This window comes from Mus musculus, chromosome 16 (assembly GCF_000001635.26).
Source record: "Mus musculus strain C57BL/6J chromosome 16, GRCm38.p6 C57BL/6J".
NCBI lineage: Eukaryota > Metazoa > Chordata > Mammalia > Rodentia > Muridae > Mus > Mus musculus.
This window is the reverse complement of record NC_000082.6, coordinates 92245561-92255148: the sequence shown is the minus strand read 5'-3', so window position 1 is coordinate 92255148 and position 9588 is coordinate 92245561. Positions and strand designations below refer to the sequence as shown.

The following is a 9588-nucleotide window of genomic DNA, read 5'->3' as shown; positions in this document are numbered from 1 at the left end:
CTAACCAGAGTGTATCTACAGCTCAGTCCCTAAGACCCTTCTACCTCAGGAGACTAACCAGTGTGTATCTACAGCTCAGTCCCTAAGACCCTTCTACCTCAGGAGACTAACCAGTGTGTATCTACAGCTCAGTCCCTAAGACCCTTCTACCTCAGGAGACTAACCAGTGTGTATCTACAGCTCAGTCCCTAAGACCCTTCTACCTCAGGAGACTAACCAGTGTGTATCTACAGCTCAGTCCCTAAGACCCTTCTACCTCAGGAGACTAACCAGAGTGTGTCTACAGCTCAGTCCCTAAGACCCTTCTACCTCAGGAGACTAACCAGAGTGTATCTACAGCTCAGTCCCTAAGACCCTTCTACCTCAGGAGACTAACCAGAGTGTATCTACAGCTCAGTCCCTAAGACCCTTCTACCTCAGGAGACTAACCAGAGTGTATCTACAGCTCAGTCCCTAGCAAACAAAGGAGGCTTCAACTTCCCAGGCTCCCTCACGTTCTTCCCCAAGATGTCACAAGCAAACTCACGCTCACAGAACAATCAAGTTGTTTCCCAAGGACCTCACTGCAGCTGGGTAGCATGGCTGCTTAATCAACTCAGTACAGGAAGAGGGAATCAACCCAACTCCAACCCCTACCCCATTCCTTTCTTGTCTGTCTTGAAGGCAAGCATCTTTTGTTTGTTATCGGCCATTCAGATTTCCTCTTCTGGTAATTAATTCATTGTTTTTCTCCACTCAGATTTCTCATGTGTCAGAACACTAATTCATAGTCAATTGAATATGTCTCCCATTCTGTTAACTTTTAATTTTGTTTTTGCCAAAGGAAGATTTATGTTTTCTGTGAAGACTGTTACGATGTAAAATATTTGAGCACACCCTTTACTGTTTAAGTGGCCCTTCACAGCGCCATTTGATGCCTCGTTTTTGCCCTCTTCTGTATATCCTGGTAGAAGCATCCTTGCTGTCTTTAACATTCTGCAAGTGTGTAACTTTTGTTTATGCTGTCAGGTGAGGTACAGGGCATATGGAGTGAGGTACGGTTCCCATCTCACTGACCCTTCTCCTTCCCTGGCCCTCCCACCTCCCACGACTCTAAGAGGCTTCTTTCCACCATTGCTCCACCAACAGGCATGACAGCTCCATGTTGCATCCATTTCCTATGGCTGCCCTGACAGTTTTCCACAGATGGAATTGCTTCAGCCACTGTACACATCTTGTGATATAATTCTGGGCATGAGAAAGTCCACGTCGGGATGCAGGGCTTCAGTGTTCCTTCTGGAGACCCCAGAGGAAAGTCTGTTTCCTTGCCTTTACCATCTGGACTGCATCCTGGCTTCCACCTACACGGTGCCATCTTCTCTTCCACCCCACAGACAACCATAGCGAGATCTGCACCAGGACAGGAGCTGTACATAAGGTAGCGCCTGCAGGTTCACGGGAGAGGAATGTGAACAGCTTAGTGACCCTTTGATTCTCCTCTCAGCTGCGAAACTGCTCAATAAAACACATTTCAAGGGAATTAATGTCATTATGTTCAAAGGCAGAGAATTCGGAAAGAGTGGAGGCGCTGAAAGACTTCTTGAGTTTTAACTCAACAGAAGACCTTTTAAATTAATGCCTTAAAACCAACCATTAGTACCAGAAGTTTTTTTTTAAATAGTCTTTTAAGTTCTTTAAAAGGTGTTGTTCTTGTCTGTCTCTGTCTGTCTCTGTCTGTCTCTCTGTCTCTCTGTCTCTCTGTCTCTCTCTCTGTCTCTCTCTCTCTGTCTCTCTCTCTCTCTCTCTCGGTCTGGTTTGAGCCTGTGCTGAGTTTCTTTTCCACTTCCAGTTGAATTTAATTGCCAATGTGCCAATGGACCTGTTTCCACTTAGGCACTCTCCCCCTGTGCAGCCTCCAGGCAGAAGTGTCCCCAGAGGCTGCAATGCCCTTCTATCCCCATTTTTCAGCAGCTTATGCAACAGCAGGAAACGGGGTCCAACCAAGGAAGGAGGAGCTGGTGGGGACAAAGGGACACCATTCTTAGAGTCTAACTCCATCCGTCTTCTGTTCTTGGCCCTCTCATGGAGCCATCCGCAGCACACTCTAATCATCAAAGACCTCCAGTGCCATATGGAGGAAGTGGGTGTCATTGACCAGCAGCAGCAAATTACAACCTGCCTTGGGCAGTGGCGATGTGTGGGCAGGGGAAAGCCACCTGCAGACAGACCCAGATGAACACACGTGAATTTGCCAGAAGCCATACTGGGAGTTTCACGTGGTGCTGGGCTCCTGCCGGCACAGCTGAGTGATGGAGGGGGCAGGGGAGGGTGACAGTGCTGGAAATCTGCTTCCTTCCCAGCGGGGCCTGAGTTAGTAGAGTGAGCTCCACAAGCTGGAGAGAGGCAGCTTCTACTTGTCCTTCCATCACGGTGAGCTGCCTCGATCATCTGTGTGCATGCAGAACAGACAAGAAGTACAAATTCACACACACACACACACACACACACACACACACACACACACACACACACAACTGTCCCTGTATATTCTGGCTATACATGCACCACTCTACACCTGCCAATCTCTTTATACCTCTGTATCTGCATCTGCATATGTGCATCTATGGGTAGAGCCTACTTTTCACAAAGAATCAAGAGGTGGCAGAAATACCATCTCTCAACTACCTTCATAGCCCCTTCCCCTTCTTCCTTCCCCTTCTTCCTTACCCTTCTTCCTTACCCTTCTTCCTTACCCTTCTTCCTCTTCCCCTTCTTCCCCTTCTTCCTTCCCCTTCTTCCCCTTCTTCCTTCCCCTTCTTCCCCTTCTTTCCCTTCTTCCCCTTCTTCCCCTTTCTCTTCCTTCCCTTCCCCTTCCTTCCCCTTCTTCCCCTTCCCCTTCTCCCCCTTCCCCTTCCCTTCCTCTCCCTGACTCCGATTTCCTCCTTCCTTCTCCTCTTCCTTCTGTTCTTTATCTATATGTGTGTATATGTGTGTATGTATGCATGTATTGTGTGTGTACCAAATGCATGTATTCTTATGCCCTCACCCTTTCTCTGTCCTGCTTCTTCCCTTTGTCTTTCCCTCCCTCCCTCCCTCCCTCCCTCCCTCCCTCCCTCCCTCCCTCCCTCCCTCCCTCCCTCCCTCTCTTCTTTCTTTCTTCTCTCCCTACACCCCACTTCAAGAGAAACACCATGTAGCCTAGGATAGCTTAAATTCACCAACCTCCTGTCTGAGCCTCCACATGCTCGGGGTAGGTGTATACCTCCTGGCCTGGCTTCTCAGCTTTTTAGAGGTTTCTGAGGTGCAGGCATCTGCCCAGCCAACTCCTACCTCAGCTGCTGTGTACTTATCAATAGACACCCACCCCATCCCACCTCACCGCACCCCCACTTCCCACTTCACAGTGGTGGTGATGTCCCGGGTCTCTACTTCATTCCTCCTTCCCAAGTCCCAGATGACAATGCTCCTGTCTCTGTCACCCTAGGACCTTTCCAGAAAGCCAGAGACATGAGTGGGGCAGGTACTTTCTTAAGGCCCTGGAATGTCTTTTTTTTCCAGTTGATGACAGCTACTCCAGTGGTGGCAACAGAACCTCATTACAATTGGCAAGCTTTTTAAAATCAATAAACTCAAATTTTGTTTAAATTAATAAACTTTTAAATAACAATCTTAGATTCATACAGAAGAGTGAAGTAGAAAGTATTGTGAATATTGTACTTCTATGCCCTCCACCCCAGATGTGCACGCATGCCTTTCAACACCCCAAGACTGGTGTGTTTGTTCGAATCAATGAACCTACACTGACAGATCACTATTATCCAAATACACATGGGCGCATTGATACCACTGATCACTCTGTCTAGACAGACAAGATGTAGCCACACATGGGTTTATTGATACCACTGAGCACTCTGTCTAGACAGACATGATGTAGCCACATATGGGTTCATTGATACCATTGAGCACTCTGTCTAGACAGACATGATGTAGCCACACATGGGTTCTTTCATACCATTGAGCACTCTGTCTAGACAGACATGATGTAGCCACACATGGGTTCATTCATACCATTGAGCACTCTGTCTAGACAGACATGATGTAGCCACACATGGGTTCATTGATACCATTGAGCACTCTGTCTAGACAGACATGATGTAGCCACACATGGGTTCATTCATACCATTGAGCACTCTGTCTAGACAGACATGATGTAGCCACACATGGGTTCATTCATACCATTGAGCACTCTGTCTAGACAGACAAGATGTAGCCACACATGGGTTCATTCATACCATTGAGCACTCTGTCTAGACAGACATGATGTAGCCAGCGTTGCAGAAACCTGTGGAGTGGTGACACAATCTTAAAAACCTTCCACACATGCCCTTCTCTCTCTCTCTCTCTAGCTGGTATCTATTGGTCCTTTGCCTGCTTCCACACTTGGGTGTTTTCCCGAGAGTCATGGTTAGAGTTACATAGTAGGTAGCCTTTAAGGACTGGCTCCACCCCCCAGCCTCACCCGGATTGAGCGTGTAGAATGCCTCTGTGCTGTTTTGTGTCTTGATAGTGCACTCCCTCACCTGTGAAGGACATTCCAGTGTCTGGGTGGAGGACCAGCCTAGATTTAGTCATTCACCTACTGGGCTGCTTCTAAGACTTAGAAACTATGAACAAGGCTTCATTTTGTGGGCTTTTGCATGGACGTAGCTCCCAGCTCTGTTCAGTGAGTGCTTAGAAGCACAATTGCTAGTTGTAAGGTAAGATATATTTAGTTTTCTAAGAAACTGCCAAACTGTTCAGACCGTTTAAATTTAGCATCTGCCTAGCTTCATTTTCTCAACACTGTCATTAGTACACAGTAGGCGCTTGAAACCCTCCCGGGTTGACACTTTAGATTTCCCCAGAATTCTTCAACTCAAGAATGTGGAAAGTTTTTACCAGCTCCTGGAGTCTTCCCAGCATACCACAGTCTAACGACCCTCTTAGCCTTCACAAAGTGTGGTGCTTTTAACTGACAACTGTTTCTCACACATTTGAAAAATATTTGTCTTTAATTACAAAGGATTCACTTTTACAATCAGGGAGAGGAGTCAACGTATCATATTAAGATGAAGAGACTGGAGACAGGCCAGGCACAGATCTGTATTATTAACCCAGTCTAGTCCCAGAGCATGTCATCAGTGGGTTGTCCTAAGGACCCAAATAACATGAGCATAACATGAGGACAACAGGAATGCTGGGAACAACACAAACACCACAGATCCATTCATGTAAAAGGGAATGTGTCGTAACTCTAGTGGCCTCGCTACTCAGACAATGAAGTAGCCTGTCAGCATCCCCTGTGATATGATGGCACCATTCCCAACTAGCTCTAAAATTGATTGCAATAATTTTTTAAAAAACCTTTTAACTACAGTTGAGCTGACATCAAAAGAGAAAAATTCTGGGGGCACCTGGAGAAATGGCTCAGCAGTTAGAGTATGTCCTGTTCTTTCAGGGAATCTGAGGTCAGTCCCCCCCCACCCCCACCCCTGGCTCAGCAAATAGAGTATGTCCTGTTCTTTCAGGGAATCTGAGGTCAGTTCCCCCACCACACACACACCTGCACCCATGTGGGGAGGCACTCAACTGCCTATTGTTAGAGATGGTAATGTCTAGAGGGTCAGGGTTATGTCTTGGTGGTCCAGGTCTCTATGAGTCATCCAGGCACCAGGGACAGACAGGGCAGGGGATGAACAGGAGACCTCCCATACAAAGCCCAAACTACCACAGACAACACCCAAGAGACAGCATCTGCCCCTTGGAGGGACCAAAACGGAGATGTATATGAGAGACTTTCAGAAGCCTTGACCTAACACATTGTCAGGGCAGAATTTCAGACAGATAATAGAAACAGCATGGGAAAGGTAACATTTAAAGAGATGACAAATGGGTTGGAGAGAAGGCTCAGGGGTTAAATGCACTGTCTGCTCTTCCAGGGGATCCTGGTTCAAATCCCAGCACCCCTATGGCAGCTCACAACTGTGTGTAACTCCAGTTCCAGGGAATCTGATGCCCTCTTCTGACCTCCACACATGTGGTACACAGACATACATACAGGCAAAACATTCATATAATAAAATAAAAATATATACATCTCAAAAAAGTTAAACAAGAGAAAACAACCATGAGCCCCCAAAACAGAGACATCCATCCACCCATCACCAGATACAAAAAGCCAGAGGAGCACCAAGACCAGTGACATCCACCCATCACCAGATACAGAAAGCCAAAATCACACCAAGACCAGTGACATCCACCCATCACCAGATACAGAAAGCCAGAGGAGCACCAAGACCAGTGACATCCACCCATCACCAGATACAGAAAGCCAAAATCACACCAAGACCAGTGACATCCACCCATCACCAGATACAGAAAGCCAGAGGAGCACCAAGTTACAAGAACAAAGAACACTGAGCTGAGAATGACCTTCCTTCTGGGTCCCAAAGCCTGCTACAATTAGAAACCACAAGATTGGCTAATGTATGGCCTGAGTCTCCTAATCACATACTTTTGGGAATACTGTCCCTGAAAATCACCCAGTAAGTCATAAAACAATACCACAGACATGGGTATGTGAACACTCGGTAGTTCTCAGTTAATAGTCTGTTTGTGGAGGTTATAGAACCTTTAGATGGTAGAGCTTTGCTCTCAGAAGTCCATGACAAGGGGCGAGCTTTGAGAGTGTATAGCTGTGTCTCGGTTCCCTCTTCCTCTCTCTGCTCCCTGTGTGGTTGAGACACAACCTCAGCTTTCCACACTGTCTATCTCCCGCCATGCATTCATTACCGTTATGGATCATAAGTCAAAGTAAATTTCCTTAAGTTGCTTTTGGTCATGGCATTTCAACGGATACAGATGTCATCTTCCTATTATCCCGGCATCTCCAGCTGCCGGCAACAGAACATGCCACAGCAGACAAATGTGGTCAAGACTGGTTTGTTGCAGTTTTCCCAAGTGTCCCGATCAATCACCAGTCCCAAGCTTGACAAAACTCGGCTGCTACGGAGAGGAATGCTGGGAATTCATCGAGCTTTTCACCTAAAATTTCAAAATAGCACACTATTTAACCACCAGGAGAAAAGTGGTTTTTATAATATGAAAGCCCACAGAATGGCCACAATAATTGCATCTTCATGGTTTACAGGCAAGAAGTCCTCAAGTTGATTTGAGTGAGAAGTAAAATAAACAGTCGGGGTTCTCCTGCCACTCGCCGAGATACTTAAGCACTTAAGAGACTTATGCTGGAAACCACGCTCTCGTCCCCTCCTCATGCTCAGCCGTTCCCTCGGAGCTATATCTGGTAGGCATTATTGTAATACCGCTATGAGTATTTGTTTAAAGTTCACCACACATTTATGAAGACCAGATTTGGATCCCCATGGAAATATTGGACGAGGAGGTTGAGAAAAATAAGTGTCATAAGCGAAGCTCACAGAGGAGGAAGAGTGTGAAGGGAAGAGGAAATAGAACCCAGAGACCAGAACACTGAGCCAAGGACAGGGAAGCCATGGGTCTCTGCTCAGGGACTCTGCAATGGGCATGGAACCCAAGTCTGAGAAGGTGACCCTGAACAGACCCTGAACAGAGATTAAGCTAAAGCAGATCCAACAGCCTCCAGAGATGTGGCACAGCGTCAGTGCAGAGTCAGAGACGGGGAAGGTCCATATGGGAAGTGGGAGCAGGAGGAGCTGAGTAGGAGAGTAGAGAGTCTCCGTGCACAGGGTCTTTTCAGGAAGCTCTTTGGACTGCTTCCTGGACCACCTAATACCTGGAGGTCGACTGCCAGGTGACCTGTCCCTGGGAGACTGGACTCTGTCCTTATTAACTAAATCACAACTCCACTCTCTGTGTATCTTCAGGAAACTCTGACCATCATGATCATAATTCTGGATCCCCTCCAGTTATCATTCCAGCACCAATATATCCTCAAGGCAATGGATGACGACATCCAGGGAAAGAGCAGACTGGAGCCCCTCCCACTGGGACAGACCTGGCAGCAGACATGCTATAGACAGGGTCACCAGAGCCTGGGCAACTCAGTTCTGCATGCTTATTCCTTGGGAGGTGGAATACAGACTGGCAAGGGTCAATGCTCTCATCCTGGCTGGATGTTAGAATAATTTGAAGGAACTTAAAAATAATTGCTCTTCTGGCTAATATGTCCAGGGACTCTGATCTAGTTGCTCTGCAGAGAGCCACTGACACTTTTAAAGCAGTGTCTATGCAATTTCCAGGCCAAGCTTCAGCTAGGTTTAGGGACCTGGGAAGATAAAATGAGCAATGACTTCCACACACATCTACCTGTGTCTCTCTTTGTATTTCAGGAATAGGTAGCTGATAGTGTTTGGGGTTTTATTCATACTATGTCTTTAAAAAATAACAACCCTCGAGTTTGGTTTCTGCATTCCCACTGTAGCACTTTCAAGCATGGATTTCCTAAGTTTTCTATTTATTTAGTAAGGACTAGTCACTTACCACACAATGTGCAGTTCTCCAAGGGAGAGTTACCAAGTGACAGGCAGCAACAAGCATGGGAAGAGGTTGATGACAGCCCACTCAGATACATGAGCTGTCATCTGCCCACAGCTGTGTGGAAGGCTCTGTGATCCCACTCTTAAGGTAGTGGTAGTGTGTCTCCTCTGGGACTGCAAAGACAGGCAGCATGGGACACCATCAGAAACATCATGTCAGGGATCCAAGACACAGATTCTTGAACCTACTGTTGGCACAAGTGTTCAAAGGTGTCTACACTCAGATTCTAGGAATCCAAGAACGTGTTGCCATAGAAGTAGGATTTCGTTGATGTGATTTCATGATGGTGACTGAGACAGAGCGATTTCTAGGACAGTCCATCTGAATCCAACAAATCCACAAGGCATAAGATCAAGGGAGGGAGATAAAGCAGGAGGGAGGGGACAGCAGCAGAAACTAGAGCCACGTGCTTTAGAGGAGGTGGGAGGAGCCACAGCCCAGGAATGTAGCTGCTCACTTGAACAACTCACCTCTGCCTCAACTTTAGCCCAGTGACACTGGTTTCAGTCTCTGACATCCAGGACTGTGAGTCAACACTCCCATGCTGGTTTCAAGTACTAAGTTTGCAGGGTGTGGTAGCAACAACTAGAGACTAATATACTCTCCAGTCTGTTGGCTTTTTGTCTAGGCTCTGCCCCAGTTACCTGGCAACAGCCAGGTGTGCCTGACTCACTACAAAAGGGGCTGCTTGCCCCCTCCCCTCTCTCTTGCCTTCTTGCTCTCACCCCTTACCCCATCCCCTTCCCCCCCTCTCTCCTCATGCTCATGGCCAGCCTCTACTCCTCTATCCACACACACCCTGCCCTGCCTTTCTCTGTCTCTACTCCCTCAACTCCCCTCCCCATGCCCTGAATAAACTCTATTCTATACTATATTCTATATTCTATATTCTATATTCTATATTCTATATTCTATATTCTATATTCTATATTCTATATTCTATATTCTATATTCTATATTCTATATTCTATATTCTATATTCTATATTCTATATTCTATATTCTATATTCTATATTCTATATTCTATATTCT

At 46.6% G+C, this 9588-nt stretch overlaps 1 long non-coding RNA gene across 1 annotated transcript; it reads right to left on the bottom strand.

Moving 5' to 3' along the window:
- Positions 1-6127: 6127 nt before the first annotated feature.
- Positions 6128-9155, bottom strand: Gm41497. The gene is made up of 3 exons (XR_876257.1): positions 9027-9155; positions 8500-8669; positions 6128-7062 (listed from the first exon to the last, which is right to left on the bottom strand). It is a non-coding gene; the product is annotated as a predicted gene, 41497 (long non-coding RNA).
- Positions 9156-9588: the final 433 nt, after the last annotated feature.